Below are 13,466 nucleotides of genomic sequence, written 5' to 3' on the forward strand. Positions count from 1 at the left end.
GTCAACAATCGCTGCGCCTCAGCTAATGAAGTGTCGCCATGGAAATGGCAGGACGCCTCTTTTCTCAATAAGTATAAACACACCGTTTCACAACACACAGCAGCAGATTTTCGATTCCATTCCTCTCTCTGTGTTACTTTGAGTATTCTGTGACTCGTTTCTGTGCTCTGGTCAGCTACCTTCGCCGCTTCTAGGCCTTGTGAACACCTGTACCATCTCTGTAAATTATTTTACTTTCTTTACCATACAATGGCTACAATAATGCCGTATATGTACGAGTCCGAGTACACCGAGGAAGAACTACTGGAAAGGCAAGCACGCGAAAACGATGGGGATTCGGACGGCAGTTGGGAGGACCAGTCAACGGATGAAGAGCCTGGACCATGTCGCATGGACGGCGTCTCCACCTGGTGCACGTGCAATCGGTGCGAGCTAATGCCAACTGAGGAGGAGAACTGCTGCTGCCGTGAAAATTCCGGGTGCTTGGCCTACATTTCAGAAGGCGAGCCAAGTCCGCAATGCATCACCGAGCTGCCAGAGTTCAGGGAAGCCTGCCTCTCACGGACCGTGTTGAGGATGATGATGGTGCTTATGCACGGACTTCGCGGCACTGTTCGTCCGCGTAATCCGAGTAACGAGTAAGTATACTCTGGTTTTGATGTCAGTGATGCCACTACTATGTCATGGTCGTCTCCCACATATAAAATTACATCTACATATCATTTGAATGCATGTAAACTGGTTCCATATTGTGCATTTTCTAGATAGAATTTTTTTCAAAGCAGAATGACATTTTTTACCTGAATCGACAGTGATAAGAAAGTTTTGTCATTTTAATACAGTTTGCATCTTTCACTTTCACAGGTGGTACAGGCTGGTGGCCTATCGTTGCTTCACTTGGTGGCTTCACGGGAGGCTCGGACACCGCGTTCGGAGAGTAATACCAGCCTGTGCGGTACTTGCCATTAGACAACATTTCCCCAGCGACAGTGGACAATACCGCGGATTTTCCCTGGATGTGCTGCAACCGGAACTTTACAATGTGTAATGTTTATTATTTATGTTCAATTGAAATTAAGATCTAAAATAAAACCCAACATATATTTTAACAATGGTTGTTTTGATTTTTTAAATGAATCTAGTGTGTCTCCATTGAATAGTCTTCCTGTGCCTTGTCTTGTCACACCACATGTCTCCGGCCAGCATCCTCCCTCACGCTGGCCGCCCACCTTCAATCCACATAACCGTTGAACCCATATGCAGCAGACATACATATGTTATTTTGCGGGTTGGCATCAAGCCTCCCGGCCTTGCCTCCTCCCCCAAAAATACTTACCACACCACTTTGTTCAAGCGTTGGCAATAAAAGGCCGTTGGATTTTATTGATACAAAACATGGTTATAGGTAAATAATCAATATGGTTGATCATAATAAATCATCCTTTTGGGCACCGGGTACAGAGATGACCCCCTCTGGCCCGTGCCGCCTTGCCACCACAGGCCAGCCTGCTGCTGACTAACTGCCTAGGCATCCAGGGTCTCCAGGGTGAACTGCACCCATATATTCTCCTGGGTGGGTGAGATATTTATAAACTCACCCCCCAGCCTTCCAAGTATTAGATCCTGCAGCCTGCCTCTTACATGCAGTTAGATGGCCTCTCCTTGGTGAGGCCCTGCGGCAAACGAGTCTTGTCTGCACGACCACCGCCCCATTCCACCCCCCCACCCTATCAAAGGCAGTTCGCACCGGGGTACTTGTGCTGGCAAGTGGAGCTGTCAGGGAGCGATAAAGGCCAAGAGGTGCCAAAGACCATGTACACTTCAAAGTGGTCCATAGAGCATGGGTTGTTGTTCCCATGTCTACCTCCAGACCCCGTGTCTCCTGCCAAGCATCCCCCCTCACGCTGGACGGCCCCCTGCAATCCACATAAGTGTGTCTCCATTCACGAGTCTTCCTGTGTCTTGTCTGCACGACCACCGCCCCAATCCACCCCCCCGCCCTATCAAAGGCAGTTCGCACCGGGGTACTTGTGCTGGCAAGTGGAGCTGTCAGGGAGCAATAAAGGCCAAGAGGTGCCAAAGACCATGTACACTTCAAAGTGGTCCATAGAGCATGGGTTGTTGTTCCCATGTCTACCTCCAGACCCCGTGTCTCCTGCCAAGCATCCCCCCTCACGCTGGACGGCCCCCTGCAAACCGCATAATGCCACGACATATACACGTCATTCATTCACAAACACACCCCTGTTTCGAATTCTTTATAACCCACTTCATATTTCTAATGAGAACTACTTTGCGCTTTGCTAGTCAACCCGTGAAGGTGCTGGTTATCTGCTCTTCGTCTCTGTGAACTTCCGTGACCACTTCGAGGAAACTCGTCAGTTTGCAACCTGTGAACTGCTTCCTGTTCTACGACAAGAAACTACTCTGATCCCTGCATCTAACTGTTTGTTCGTCAAGGTAAGGCCATGTACCATAATCATTTTGAGTGCAATTTCTTTTCGTTCAAGACAGTACATGCAAGTAACTAGTCACATGTTCTGAGTTTAGTCAAATTATTTTTCAATTTTTTTAAAGTTATTCAAATACTTATCCGCATGTGAATAACGTGTATAGTCCAAGAACCAAAACGAACCTTGCGTTGAACCTTTTATGTGTCATTTAATTTTTTAACACATTGGTATTCATAGAGAATTGTTGATCTTTACTTTTCAGAACTTTCCACAATGCCTGCCTGTTCCATTGGCGGTTGCCCTTCAAAGACCCATAATAAATCTGAAGGTATTATAATGCATGTTTTCCCTAAGACAATAGATCAGATAAGAGAATGGGTCCGATATTGCGGATATCCACCATCTGAGCTTGAAAGTAGAGTCCTAGAAGTCTTTGCGGACAAGAGGGGTGATCGATACCGCATCTGCAGCAGGCACTTTAGCTCAGACATGTACTCCACATCATTGCTAATAAAGAAGAACACACCGCGAGCAAGGCGAAAATTGCTCGCAACCGCTATTCCCACTCTATTCGTCCACATCCCTCCACTGGTGAGTCAAGTTTATGTATTTATCTCTCGGCCTTGCGGTAGTGTGTAGCATTAGCTAACAATAATTTCCCCATTTATGTATCCACTCAATATGAAGGCGGAAGATTCTCCATTCGTGTCGTTATTGCAGTCATCAGCCACTTCAAGCGCCTATCGGGTAATCTTACTTGGCTATTCTGCCACTGACTTGTTTTAGGCATGTAAATCAATAGTTTTAATTTATCGTGTAATTATTTTACCTAATGGTACACCCTTATACTCGTCCTCTAGTCTTTGTTTTCAGTTATAATTATTGTTATCCAAAATAATGCAAGTACTGTCTTTCAGGGAGATGCTGAGGAGTTCAACGTATTGACAACTACCGTTGATGTCACTCAGATGCTCGAGGTACGTTTCAGGACAGTTCCATCGATGGAGATCATCAGATCTTGCATTCTTGTAGCGTGATTGTTACACACAATGTTTCTTTCGTTTTTAGCCATTGATATGTCCTTCTGTCGTCGCCCTCCTATGTGTCTTCTTTTTTCAATATTGTGTTCATTACTAATGAAAGTCCTATGTTTCAGGGAGTCGATGGAGCATTAGTCCAAGAAGAAGGGGGAGCGTGCAGTTACGGGTCGCCGCAACAGCTTGCAGAAGTGTGCACCGCAGTTACATCGTCCCTTGATGTTCTTATGCATTTCGAGGTATGGATACTGACAGTTCGATCAAGCGAAATCATATGACGTGATTACATCCGCTATACTTCCTTCTTTATTAACGCAAGTACTATGTTTCAGGGAGATGACGGAGCTTCTTCTACAAGAACATCACCCCTAGTAGTTGATGCAGATCTCTGGGTGGTGACACTTCCAACGATCGAGCAAATCGAATCATATTTACATATCCATTATTTATTTTAGACAACTGATCGTTTGTGCAGGTCTATTTAGATGAGCCGTTCACGCCTGCACAAAGTTTCTGTTCTTTTTATCAAAATAGAAAACCATACTAATGCAATTACTGTGTTTCAGGGAGTCACTGAAGCATCATCTTCAATAATATCATCAATGGAAGTCTATGAGGAGCCCGAGGTATGGATCTTGACAGTTCCATCTAACTAGATCAACAATGCGTGAATAATTGTCGTTTGAATGTTCTACACAAAGCGTCCATTCGTGTTTTGCTATTGAGATGTACGTGGGTATTGCTCCCCAAGTACATTTTGTGTTTTCGATATTATTATACATACTAATGAAAGTTCTATGTTTCAGGGAGTCGATGGAGCGTCAGTGCGTGATGGATGTGCTTATCAGGAAAATATAGTCGTTGCAGCGCAAGAGGAAGTGGAGACATGCACACACGAGTCGGAGCAACAGCGTCCGGATGTTGAAGTTCGAGGCAAGAAAGTTTCAAAGAAAAGAAAGCAAAAGAAGGTTAGTGTCCTGGTCACTATATTATGTTGTTTTTCACTGTTAATAGTTCAATACTGTAAGTTGTGTTTAAACTGAACATCCCTTTTCCAATCTGTCCTCTAGTTGCGAGTGGGTGTACGAACTAGATCTACACAGACAGTGAAGCGAACGAGAGATGTTGCTTGTCAAACCTTTTGGCAGGGACTTGAGACTGGAGATGCATCGTGCCAATGGGAAGAATATGAAGTGATTGACAACGGAGCTATACCACCACCAGCCATTGATAGTGGATGTCCTCCTGGTAGTTCGGATGCAGTCGGAGATCAATTCACAGAATCCACACCCGCGAAAACTAAGACCGCGAGAAAGTTGAAGAAATTGTTTTATTCACCCATCGCCGGAGAAGGAACAGATGTTGCAATGGAAGAGAATGAAGTGGACGACAATGAAACACCATCAATATCACTGAACATAGCGGAAGACGATATCAGAGATTCTACCTTTCATGTGAGTGACATGTCCTCAACGTTACAGGCCGAACCAGCTGGGATGCAGAGTGACAGTATAAGGAAAGAGGCCAAATTCATTGTATTCGATAGTTGTTTGATTGATATTATTATTCGGATGAAATGTGGGCACTCGGTTGGTGGGGAAGTATGTGGGGAGCCATTGATTAATGTGACTCGTGCAATTCGAGGCACTAACCTTAAAATACATGCCACCTGTACAAAATATCATCCTTTCTCATGGTCTGCACAACCTATGCTGGGACAACTGCCAGCAGGCAATCTACTTTGTGCAGCGGCTGCACTTTTTAGTGGTTCAAGTTTTAAAAAATTAGAGTCTTTCTTTCAGTTTGTGGGAATCCATTTCATTGCGAAAACTCAGTTCTACAAATACCAAACCGATTATCTATTTCCAGCCATTAGCGAAGCTTGGAGAATGGAAAAAATGTCTATTGATAGTACATTCGTGGGCAAACGGTTCAGGCTAGCCGGTGATGGACAGTGCGACAGCCCAGGATTTTCAGCCAAGTACTGCACCTACCACTTTCAGGACATGGAAAGTAAGAAAATTGTGAGTTCGGTGGTCGTGCAGGTGTCACAAAGTACATCCTCAGTGGCCATGGAGAAAGTTGGCTTTGTAGCATCATTGCAAGAACTACAATCGCGGGGAATGGTGATCGACCTGATAGCCACGGACAGACACGTTTCAATTGCCAAGACAATGAGAGAACAGTACAAAAATATAAATTACCAATTTGACGTTTGGCATCTTGCAAAAACAATCAATAAAAAATTGTCGGACTCTTCTAGCGGTCTTGACACATAACCATAATGTTGGCCGTCAACAAAGTAGGACGACCGGAACTTTAGGGACGCTTCGCTACAATAAGGCCTTCACTAAAAGAAGTAAACAATGGGTGATCAAACCAGTGTTTGAGGATATGCAATATGAGTTTATTGAAAGACTTATTGTTGACGGCCTAGATAGGCACATAAATGGAGTTGTGAACGAACCTGTGCAGGGGACAACTGCATTGCCACCCAACATTGCCTGTGTTCCATGTCCACCTAAAGAAGAGCTCATTGAGAAATACACATCACGGTTTAAATGATTGTAATTTGATTGTCTGTTCTCTCGAGTCTCCTCATGTTGCAGGCCCATTGAATATGTGTATCTATGTAATGTGTAAATAAAAGTGATTGCTCAGTGTACATGCAATGTGTCTCTCCACCGTTGCCCCTCCCTTCACTCTGCAGTTGTGCGAACCACCCGGGTGTCACCTGTGACTTTGCTCTGGAGTCTCCTCATGTCGCAGGCCCATTGAATATGTGTAGCTATGTATTGTGTAAATAAAATTGATTGCTCAGTGTACATGCAATGTGTCTATCCAACCTTGTTCATTTGCGCATTAAATTAAACCAAACAGTAATATAAATCATTTTTCAAAAAATATAGAATGTCTCCGTATTTATGGTTCTGTGGGGCTGCAAAGCACGCAGACAAAATGCAAAGATGGAGTGTAAATTTCAAGTCCTGTGAGATGGCCTTACACTGAATGTAGCTAACTAGGAATGTGTGCTCTTTCAAAGTGAAGGTCAGCTGCTTTGATTTTTTCTCGGGTGCCAGAATGGCCCACGACTCAGTATAAGGTTCTATTGTTATTTGACCTTGACAGGCCGGGACCACGTAAGAAACGATAATGAATATAATTTCAGAAAACGAAAGCCATTTCATGTTCGTTCATTAGAAGAAATAACGTCGGCATAGAAGGAGTGGTATTTCGGGGCTGCCCTACGCACAGACACAATGGAAAATGCAAATATAATGTAAGTAACTCTTTAGATGAGTTTATACCGCAATTTAATTACTATACAGTAGCTTACCGCGCACTAGAACCGTCTCCTTTTACGGAAGCACCTCAAAACCTTCCTCTTTGCTTCTGCTTTCTCTCTCCCTCTCCCCTGCTACAACTGGTCCAGCTTCACCTCACTGATGATCCCCAACAAGGGTGAAACACGTGTATGGGGTTGCTGGTGGTACTCTCGTTCAGGTTGGAATTGCCATTGCATTTCGGTGCTGGACTGCCCCTGGGCAGGACAAAGACTGATATGCAAATGTATATTTCCCATCTGTGAAAGGCACAGTGAGTAAAAGCAGTGGCTGCGAACTCTCAAGTGGTTAATAACCACTGAACAGGTTATCAGGCCTTGTTCTGTCGAGAGAGGGGCGCCCGCTACCTTTGCAAACTACAACTGGTCCACAGTCTGCGATCTCGGTCCTGGGCCCTTCCACTCTCCACCTGCACTCCCTGTCAACCCCTGCACTGGGGGACTGTCTCAGTATCCTACAGCCCCCCCTTGACGTATAAAACCCAGTTGCACTGTCCTAGCTATGAAATAATTTCCCGACCTAATATATAAAATGAATAATTTTAATAAAGATCTGATGGTGAGACTAATTTCATTTTTTATGTTTTTCAAACAGGTACTTCATCCATTATTGTCTGTGTCACGAGTACCAGACACCGGCGGATGGCTTCTATAATCGCCAATTGCTTCTCCGCGTGAACAACGTTAGCACCCTGACCATTTTGTGGGACGATCGCCAAGTACAAGTATGCCCTTACGCGGTACTAACGGCTAGATGCAACATACAGACCGTTGTGGTGGCCTAGTGCCTCTTTGTTGGAACAGCCATGCGATTATCAGTGCGACCGAAGAGCTTATTTTATCGTAAACCAACACCCTGTGTACTGCACACGAACATCGCTTGCCTCAAGACGAACTATTTTGGATCGAGAGCAGAGAAAAATGCAAATCGCTGAATATTCTCTAAAAATTTGATGTCCAATAAATGTACTTTGCCAAATGTACAATCTTGCAGTTTGCTTTTAAACCACAGTTTCATATTCCGAATTGTGGCGCTGTATTGTGAGATGATCTAAGACCCTGTGTACAGCAAAGGAACATCGCGTGCCTCAAAACGAACTTTTTGGAACGTGAGCAAATAAAAATGAAAATCGCTGAATATTCTCTAAACATTTGATGTCAAATAAATTTACTTTACCAAATTTAAAATCTTGCGGTTTGATTTAAAAGTACAGTTTCATATTCCGAATTGTGGCGCGCTGTGTTGTGAGCTGATCTGTGTTGATTTCCGGGTTCTGTGTGGAGTCACGTAGAAGACGCCTGGGCGCGTTTGCCTACGCAGCACAGTCACGTCACGGATAGAGGCGGGGAATATGAATGTTTTGATAAAGTCTGTTTCAGGGGCGGGGGATTTGATTTAGTGCCGCAAAAGCAGGTGAGCCAGGGCGATGGGGGGAAATGATAGGATTATCATAAAATGGCGGCTGATTTCGAGTGCGTTAATGGACGAAAAGTCGGGTAAGGTCCATAGGAAAGTTTTCTACGATCTACCGAGTTATGCTTAAAAACACATGGCCGAACCGTAGGGACAATAAAAAAAAAGTCCCGGAACTCTCCTTTAAGCTGATCTCTATGAATGAACTACTAAATGCCTTTTTATTTGTAAATATATTTTTGTTCTGTTCACTTCATATATGTGAGCCTCCTCCGTTTGAAGGCTTGTGTCCAATATATAGGTATCGTTAATACAAATCATCAAATTGGTGGTTGATTGTATGCTTGGTCACTTCTTTTTTGGGGTTGTTTACTTGATTTTATGTTGCGCTGGTAAATATCCCCATGTTCCTTTTTTGGCGCAAATTAACTTTTCTATAATTTTATTACATTCTTTGTTTGAACTGAGGGTTACCCAGAAGCAAACTGAAAACACTCTTCCCAAATCATTGCTCTACAGGAAAATAATACTTCGTTTTGTTACTGTCTATTTGTGAGCCCCAGACCTTGGCCTGTGATTCTCAGTTTATCGCAATCGCGTTGGCCAGAATGTTCATTTTCCATGTACTAATGGCAGCAGTGAAGATCGAAACCTGTGTAAGTGGATGGAGTCATCTGCTTAGATCGAAAGTGGCACAGCTAGATTTCCTACATTTGGAGAATAGTCGTTTTTGTACTATTGGCAGAATGGCACTGGTGTACAGATTTAAAGTGGAGGGGCTAAGAGGCAGCCAGGCCTGTACAAATTGGTAGGCATGATTACACTTATTGGCCTTTGTCCTGAATTGAATTTACTTGGTGGGGTATAGTTAGAGTTCATACAAGAGAGGAAGTTATTCATCTTCGTACAATTCCGTTTTGCCATAGTCTAGGTCGATTACTGGTGTGATGAGTAGGAGTGTTATGTGAGAAACCTCCATCCTCTGTATCACCCCATGCAGCAACAGTGCTGGTGGAAAAGGATGTATAAATATCCCAGGGTATTGCCCAGAAAAACCAGCTATGGGGACCTGAAGACAAAGATGTGACATTCTGTAACCTCTCTTTTTGCAACAGATCAATGTCTGCTGTTCTTCCATTTTTGAAAATGATGTGTTTTAGGACGTAGCTCGCATTCATGTGGCTGTTGCATCTGGAGACGGATCATTCATAAGGCAAACATGAATCCCTGGGTCATGTTGTACAACCAAACGACCTATCTTTTTAGTCAGCAGTGCCAAATGTGTTATGCTACCTGAGGCAGCTGTCAGGAGAGTGCATTCGCCCATTCGTTGATGTAATTCATTGATGTTGTATTGTCTGTCCTGGCTAGGTTGGATAAGAAAAAGGTGATGCTGGAAGTGTTTGAATTAATCATAACCACGGGCACACCTCTGGGCAACCCTCCAGGCCATCGTTTTTCAGCCTGCCAAGCCATTACAGAAGCGGAAAAGCCATGTGCAAATCATGCTTGGTCCAACCCCAAAAGGGGCAGTCCAGCCCGAACTGCTAGGTCACATCCCTTCTGCACGAGACTACAAGCATCCCCAGACATGTTTCACATATGGTTTTACCACTTCTGCTTGTTCTGTCTCGATCCAAATACCTTATAACACAATATAGACAGAATCTATTTATTCAAACAGTTAGTCCTACTGCGCAAGTCCCTTCATATAAAGATTCTTGCTATCTCGGCATGTAGCATACTGACCCTATAAGGCGCTGTTGTGCCGCCTATCTAGGTGAGGGATAGATTAGAGACTCACCCTATCCTCTATCACTACTTTTGCTGATTGCTAAAATTAAGTGCACACTGATTGGAAGTCGATTCTTTCCTCTTTAATTTCTCACTTCCATTCTGTGTGTCTTATCAATTGTCCAATAGACTCGGGTAGATCAAATCATCTTACCCAAGTCTAGTGTATAATATACCCTATGTTGAAATGTGCTGAAAAACAAGAACACACACAACATTACCTGTGAGCTCGGCATAACAAAATCATCACCTTTTAGAAAACTATAAGAATTACATACACTAAGCAGTCCAGAATGCAATTCTATGAAAAAGGAAGTGAAGCAAAAAAATGGCAAATTTCAAGTGTCTTATAGAGGTTCATGTAAAAGGGAGTGTTGCAAAAAGCTGGGTAAGTCGACACGTTCTTCTAAGACACGATGGAATGAACATTGTTCATGCATCCGGAACTCTAATTTAAATTCAGCTATGGCCCGCCACTGGAAAGACAAAAGACACAATTTAACTCAAATCAGGTTTCAGATTCTCGAAGTGGTACATAAAAACAACCTGCATGAGGATATTAACTCTAAGCTTGGCAGAAGAGAGACATTCTGGATTGATAAACTGGGCACTCTGACACGAAATGGACTCAACAAAGAGATATATTTCCATTGCCACAAACACCCCAGGCCCAGCCAAAGGACCCACCGGGCTGAGGCCGCCAACAGCACATCACTGCTCTCTTGCACTTTTCCTGCTTCCTCCCACTAACACATCCTCCTTCCTCTTTCAGAGCCGCCAGTGCACCAGGGGACCCCTCCGGTGGTGATAGTGTGCGGTACAAATGTCCTTTAACATTAACGTTATATCTGATGAGGATTGCCCTTGAGTGTAATAATTGGGTTTTATCCATTTAATTCCACTGTTGAATTACAACTGCAATACAATGAGCAGGAATGTATCAGCTCTCAGCATTCAAAAGGAGATTGGCAAGCTATGACCATTTATTGTAATATTGTTATATCTGGTGAAGATTACCCTTGAGTGTACTAATTGGATTGATTAATTTAATACAGCTGTTGAATTACAATTGCAACACAAGGAGCAGGACTGTACCAGCTCTCAGCATTTGGAAGGAGATTGGCAAATGATTACCATGCAATGTTTTATTGTAATATTGTGACTTCTGCACGCTAAAGGAACATATACTCATGGTATTCATGTTTATATTAGTGGGCCGTTCCGACCACCTCCCCACGGGGGTCTTCGGGACGTAAGGGGTCATACAGAGGGTCTTCTCTGACGCCACCCTACCCATGCTTGTCTGACTTTAAATATACACACAAATGGTGTAACAGTACCATTGATCACATTTTGTGTCTGACATTGTTTCACATTATGTAAGTTTATGGCTCCCTTCGTAAGTCCAGCACACGCCGTGAACATGTTTACATTTGCATATTGGAACTTCATCTCTGTAAGCCACAATGTACATTATTTATTGATAAAGAGTTTGGCTGTGACACACAGAAGCAATCGAAGGAAGCTATAGTAAAGCACTCATTTAGCGCAAGTTCTTCCTGAACGGTTGGTTGCCATGGCAAACACAAACATTACGTTCACACTGATTAAGTATGAGTCACTTTGTTTCATTCTTTAGTTTATCGGTACTTTATTTTTGGACACTACTCACGTGCACGAAACACATAGGTTTTGTGGTTATGGAAATGGAAAACACAGTGTGATCTCTGGGTTGGTTGCTAACAGAGAGCTCAGTTGACTAATTGTAATATCAGGTACCGCCCGAGCATGAACTTCGGTTTAGCATTTGGTTACCTAGTTTACAGACGCTTAGGGAACTGTTCCGTTTTGTAGCTAAACCCAGAGCCGGCCTTGGGGGGGGCGAGCCGGGCGACCGCCCAGCATTTAAATGCACCCCTCTGCCGCGGGCACTTTTCACAAGAAAAGGCACCATTAGCCCCACACCACGCCTGCTCCGGGGAGTCTTTAAAGGGCTCCCCCGAGCTGGGGTGATGGCAGAAGGCGTGCCAGGCGCCTCATTGCCATTGAATGAACCCGCAGCGGCGGGCTCATTCAATGGCAATGGGGTGAGAACACGCCCTATTTAAACTCCTCGACGAAGCGAGGAGGTAAAAAAAATAAAATAAAAAAAGTGGCCCCTCCTGGCCCCGCCCCGGCCCCTGTTAACCAGGGGGCACGGTGGGCGGCGCCAATTCGCCCAGGGCGCCGCTTCCCTTAAGGCCGGCCCTAGCTAAACCACAGCATTTGCATTGACAGCATACAATATTGTTGAGCTTGAAAGTCAGTTTAATTCTGTTAAATGTTTACTGCATGTATATGCAAGCCTAAGTGGATAGGATTAAGGTACAGTAACGCGTGTAGGAATCTAATAAAATAGGCCCGTCACCATGACAACGTTACCAGCAAAACGAGTATGCGCGCACACACACCACAGATCTGCTGCAGGAAAATACACGAAACAAGGCTAAAACTATGAAATACAGGACAATAGAACAAAGTATGCCGTAAATTTTATCATACATTTACCAAACTCACAGGGACATCATTTCACCAAAATGTCAGGGGTAGCGGAAGTGACATCACATGACCCTGGACCTCTAATTACATCACAGGAAGTGATGCCATTTGGCCCCACGCCGAAGTGTCATCACGGAAGCAATGGAACACAACCGTTTACCCCTTGACTAAACAGGAAGGTGCATCACATAGGCCTTGTTTCTAAGTACACTATAACAAATATGGTTAATTATTACTGTAAGGTGATGTACATTTCCTACAAGAATGGATCACCATATGTATCTGCAGAAAAAACATGCTGTAACTGCAACTTGGGAAAAGCAAAATACATAGTCCGAAATGGATGCTTATTCTAATGCAAATGCTTTTTTGAGGCTTTTGTCTGCATTGTAATTTGAGGAGTTTAAGAACAGATTAAATTGGTGACTCACCCCCTCAAGTGTGCCTGAAATAAACCTTTAATGATTCTAGCAATTATTGTAAGTAATTCCAGAAAGACAAATAGCTCAAATAGCCACATGGCATTGGCCACAGTCCAGGCGCTTCATTTGTACTTTTTTTTTTAGGGGTAGCAAGAGAGACCTCAGGGGTCGCAAGGGAGACCTCTGGCGACCACTAAATGACGTCCCTGCAAAGCCATTCATTTTTACACTAGTTGCTCAACAGGCCTTTGGGCAGACAGCATCGAAAAAAGACAGTGTTGACCACGCTTTTAGTGTAACTCACATGGTAACAAGGTAAGAAAGGCGTTCAGCCATACAACAATGCATTGACGGAATATAATAAGTAAGGAATCTAAAAAAAAATGTAATTTCTAATTCCCCAGTGCCATTTGAAACAGTGTGGTTAATGTATTCAACGTAAGACTACATTGAGATAATAGGAGC

This window comes from Ambystoma mexicanum, chromosome 11 (genome assembly GCF_040938575.1).
Source record: "Ambystoma mexicanum isolate Mex_15411 chromosome 11, UKY_AmexF1_1, whole genome shotgun sequence".
Taxonomy (NCBI): Eukaryota; Metazoa; Chordata; class Amphibia; order Caudata; family Ambystomatidae; genus Ambystoma; species Ambystoma mexicanum.